The following is a 5,633-nucleotide window of genomic DNA, read 5'->3' on the forward strand; positions in this document are numbered from 1 at the left end:
GATTAACTCCCACTTGATTCAAGTGATCGTAGTACTTAGACAATCTGAGCACATGCTCACTAGCTGAGCTATTCTCCTCCATCTTGTAGGCAAAGTGCTTGTCAGAGGTCGCATACCCCTTGACACGGGCATGAGTATGAAATACCGATTTCAACTCTTAGAACATCTTATATGTTCCATCGCATTCAAAACATTTTTGAAGTCTCGGTTCTAAGCCATAAAGCATGGTGCACTAAACTATCAAGTAGTCATCATACCGAACTTTGCCAAAAGTTCATAACGTCTGCATCTGCTCATGCAATAGGTCCGTCACCTAGCGGTGCATCAAGGACATAATTCTTCTGTGCATCAATGAGGATAATCCTCAAATCACGGATCCAATTCGCATCATTTCTACTAACATCTTTCAATTTATTTTTCTCTAGGAACATATCAAAATAAGCGTGGAAGCTATGTGCGAGCTATTGATCTACAACATAGATATGCAAATACTATCAGGACTAAGTTCATGATAAATTTAAGTTCAATTAATCATATTACTTAAGAACTACCACTTAGATAGACATCCCTCTAATCATCTAAGTGGTCATGTGATCCAAATCAACTAAACCATATCCGATCATCACGTGAGATGGAGTAGTTTTCAATGGTGAACATTACTATGTTGATCATATCTACTATATGATTCACGCTCGACCTTTCGGTCTCAGTGTTCCGAGGCCATATCTGCATATGCTAGGCTCGTCAAGTTTAACCCAAGTATTCTGCGTGTGCAAAACTGGCTTGCGCCCGTTGTAGATGAACACAGAGCTTATCACACCCGATCATCACGTGGTGTCTCGGCACGACGAACTTTGGCAATGGTGCATACTCAGGGAGAACACTTTTACCTTGAAATTCAGTGAGAGATCATCTTATAATGCTACCGTCAAACAAAGCAGAATAAGATGCATAAACAATAAACATCACATGCAATCAATATAAGTGATATGATATGGCCATCATCATCTTGTGCTTGTGATCTCCATCTCCGAAGCACCGTCATGATCACCATCGTCACCGGCGCGACACCTTGATCTCCATCGTCGCATCGTTGTCGTCTCACCAAATATTGCTTCTACGACTATCGCTACCGTTTAGTGATAAAGTAAAGCAATTACAGGGCGATTGCATTGCATACAATAAAGCAACAACCATATGGCTCCTGCCAGTTGCCGATAACTCGGTTACAAAACATGATCATCTCATACAACAAAATATAGCATCACGTCTTGACCATATCACATCACAACATGCCCTGCAATAACAAGTTAGACGTCCTCTACTTTGTTGTTGCAAGTTTTACTTTGGCTTCTACGGGCTGAGCAAGAACCGTTCTTACCTAGGCATCAAAACCACAACGATAGTTCATCAAGTTAGTGATGTTTTAACCTTCACAAGGACCGGGCGTAGCCACACTTGGTTCAACTAAAGTTGGAGAAACTGACACCCGCCAGCCACCTGTGTGCAAAGCACGTCGGTAGAAACAGTCTCGCGTAAGCGTACGCGTAATGTCGGTCCGGGGCGCTTCATCCAACAATACCGCCAAACCAAAGTATGACATGCTGGTAAGCAATATGACTTGTATCGCCCACAACTCACATGTGTTATACTCGTGCATATAGCATCTACGCATAAAACCTGGCTCGGATGCCACTGTTGGGGAACATAGTAATTTCAAAAATTTCCTACGCACACGCAAGATCATGGTGATGCATAGCAACGAGAGGCGAGAGTATGTCTACATACCCTCGTAGACCGAAAGCGGAAACGTTTATCAACGTGGTTGATGTAGTCATACACCTTCACGATCCGTCCCGATCAAGTACCGAACGTACGGCACCTCTGCTTTCAGCACACATTCATCTCGATGACGTCCTCGCCTTCTTGATCCAGCAAGAGGGGCGAATTAGTAGATGAGTTTCGGCAGCACAACGGCATGGTGATGGTGTTGGTGAAGAACAATCTTCGCAAGGCTTCGCCTAAACACTACGAAAACTATGACGGAGGATAAACTAGAGGGGATGGGGTAGCCGGCACACGACCTGGTGTTTCTTGATGTGTCTTGGGTGCTAGCCCTCCCCCTCTATTTATATGTTGAGCCTTGGGGTCGAAACTTGGAGTAAAAGCCTCCACAAAGTCGGTTTCACCCGAAAGGCAAGAGTCCTTCTCGGACTCCAGGGCCAGACGCCAGGGTTCCCGGCGTCTGGACCCAGATGCCAGGGTTCCTGGCATCTAGACCCAGATGCCAAGAACCCTGGCGTCTGGACCCTAGACTCCGCAAAACTTCCTTTTGTGCTTTCCAAAAACCTTGTGGGCTTTCCCCTTTGGCCCAAATAAAGTGTTCTCGTACCCAAACATTTCGGGAAACATCCGGAACCCCTTCCGGTGAATTCCGGAACCCTTCTGGAGACCAAACACTATTATCTCATATATCAAACTTTATCTTCGGACCATTTCGGAGTTCCTCGTCATGTCCGTGATCTTATCCAGAACTTCGAACAACATTCGGTTACCAACATACATAACTCATAAATACTATATCGTCAACGAACGTTAAGCGTGTGGACCCTACGGGTTCGAGAACTACGTAGACATGACCGAGACACTTCTTTGGTCAATAACCAATAGCGGAACCTGGATGCCCATATTGGCTCCTACATATTCTACGAAGATCTTTATCGGTTGAACCGCATAACAATATATGTTGTTCCCTTTGTCATCGGTATGTTACTTGCCCGAGATTCGATCGTCGCTATCTCAATACCTAGTTCAATCTCGTTACTGGCAAGTCTCTTTACTCGTTCCGTAATACATCATCCCGCAACTAACTCATTAGTTACAATGCTTGCAAGGCTTATAGTGATGTGCATTATCGAGTGGGCCTAGAGATACCTCTCCGACAATCGGAGTGACAAATCCTAATCTCGAAATACGCCAACTCAACAAGTACCTTCGAAGACACCTGTAGAGCACCTTTATAATCACCCAGTTACGTTGTGACATTTGGTAGCACACAAAGTGTTCCTCCGGTAAACGGGAGTTGCATAATCTCATAGTCATAGGAACATGTATAAGTCATGAAGAAAGCAATAGCAACATACTAAACGATCTAGTGCTAAGCTAACGGAATGGGTCAAGTCAATCACATCATTCTCCTAATGATGTGATCCCGTTAATCAAATGACAACTCATGTCTATGGTTAGGAAACTTAACCATCTTTGATTAACGAGCTAGTCAAGTAGAGGCATACTAGTGACACTATGTTTGTCTATGTATTCACACATGTATTATGTTTCCGGTTAATACAATTCTAGCATGAATAATAAACATTTATCATGAAATAAGGAAATAAATAATAACTTTATTATTGCCTCTAGGGCATATTTCCTTCAACTAGTTGATTCTTGATTCAGCGGCATTGTTGGATGAAGCGGCTCAGACCGACATTACACATACGCTTACGCGAGACTGGTTATACCGACGTGCTTCACACATAGGTGGCTAGTGGGTGTCTATTTCTCCAACTTTAGTTGAGTCGGATTCAATGAACAGGGTTCTTTCTGAAGATCAAAAAGCAATCACTATACCGCGTTGTGGTTTTTGATGCGTAGGTAAGAAGGGTTCTTGCTCAGCCCGTAGCAGCCATGTAAAACCTGCAACAACAAAGTAGAGGACATCTAACTTGTTTTTGCAGGGCATGTTGTGATGTGATATGGTCAAGACGTGATGAGATATAAATTGTTGTACGAGATGATCATGTTTTGTTAAGGTTATCGGCAGAAGCCTTATGGTTGTCTTTTTATTGCATAAGATGCAAGCGCCATATAATTGCTTTACTTTATCGCTATGCGATAGCAATAGTTGGCGAGACGACCATGTGATGACACATTGTTAGAGATCAAGATGATGGAGATCAAGGTGTCATGCTGGTGACAATGGAGATCATGACGGTACTTTGGAGATGGAGATCAAAGGCACAAGATGATAATGCCATATCATGTCACATATTTTGATTGCATGTGATTTTTATCTTTTATGCATCCTATTTTGCTTGGTACGACGGTAGCATTATAAGATGAACCCTCACTAAATTTCAAGGTACAAGTGTTCTCCCTGAGTATGCACCGTTGCGACAGTTCGTCGTGCCGAGACACCAGGTGATGATCGGGTGTAATAAGCTATATGTTCACATACAACGGGTGCAAGCCAGTTTTGCACACGCAAAATACTCGGGTTAAATTTGACGAGCCTAGCATATGCAGATATGGCCTCGAAACACTGAGACCGAAAGGTCGAGCGTGAATCATATAGTAGATATGATCAACATAGTGTTGTTCACCATTGAAAACTACTCCATCTCACGTGATGATCGGACATGGTTTAGTTGATATGGATCACGTGATCACTTAGATGATTAGAGAGATGTCTATCTAAGTGGGAGTTCTTAAGTAATATGACTAATTGAACTTTAATTTATCATGAACTTAGTCCTGATAGTAATTGCATATCTACGTTCTAGATCAATAGCTTGCGATGTAGCTTCTCGTTTAATTTTGATATGTTCCTAGAGAAAAAGAAGTTGAAAGATGATAGTAGCAACGATGCAGACTTGGTCCATGATCTAAGGATTATCCTCATTGCTGCACAGAAGAATTATGTCCTTGATGCACCGCTAGGTGACGGACCTATTGCAGGAGCAGAGGCAGACGTTATGAACGTTTGGCAAGCTTGATATGATGACTACTTGATAGTTTAGTGTGACATGCTTTACGACTTAGAACCGGGACTTCAAAAACGTTTTTGAATGCCACGGAACATATAAGATGTTCTAAGAGTTGAAATTGGTATTTGATACGTCTCCAATGTATCTATAATTTTTGATTGCTCCATGCTATATTATCTTCTGTTTTGAACATTATTGGGCTTTATTATCCACTTCTATATTATTTTTGGGACTAACCTACTAACTGGAGGCCCAGCCCAGAATTGCTGTTTTTTTGCCTATTTTAGGGTTTCGAAGAAAAGGAATATCAAACGGAGTCCAAACAGAATGAAACCTTCGGGAACGTGATTTTTGGAACGAACAAGATCCAGGAGACTTGGGCCCTATGTCAAGCAATAAACAGGGAGGCCACGAGGTAGGGGGCGCGCCCACCTCCCCCAGGCGCGCCCTCCACCCTCGTGAGCCCCCTGTTGCTCCATCAACATACTTCTTCCTCCTATATATACCTACGTACCCCCAAACGATCAGAGACGGAGCCAAAACCCTAATTCCACCGCCGTAACTTTCTGTATCCACGAGATCCCATCTTGGGGCCTGTTCCGGAGCTCCATCGGAGGGGGCATCAATCACGGAGGGCTTCTACATCAACACCATAGCCTCTCCGATGAAGTGTGAGTAGTTTACCTCAGACCTACGGGTCCATAGTTAGTAGCTAGATGGCTTCTTCTCTCTTTTTAGATCTCAATACAATGTTCTCCCCCTCTCTTGTGGAGATCTATTCGATGTAATCTTCTTTTTGCGGTGTGTTTGTTGAGACCGATGAATTGTGGGTTTATGATCAAGTCTATCTATGAACAGTATTTGAAT

The sequence above is a fragment of the Triticum urartu genome, chromosome 4 (assembly GCF_003073215.2).
Source record: "Triticum urartu cultivar G1812 chromosome 4, Tu2.1, whole genome shotgun sequence".
NCBI lineage: Eukaryota > Viridiplantae > Streptophyta > Magnoliopsida > Poales > Poaceae > Triticum > Triticum urartu.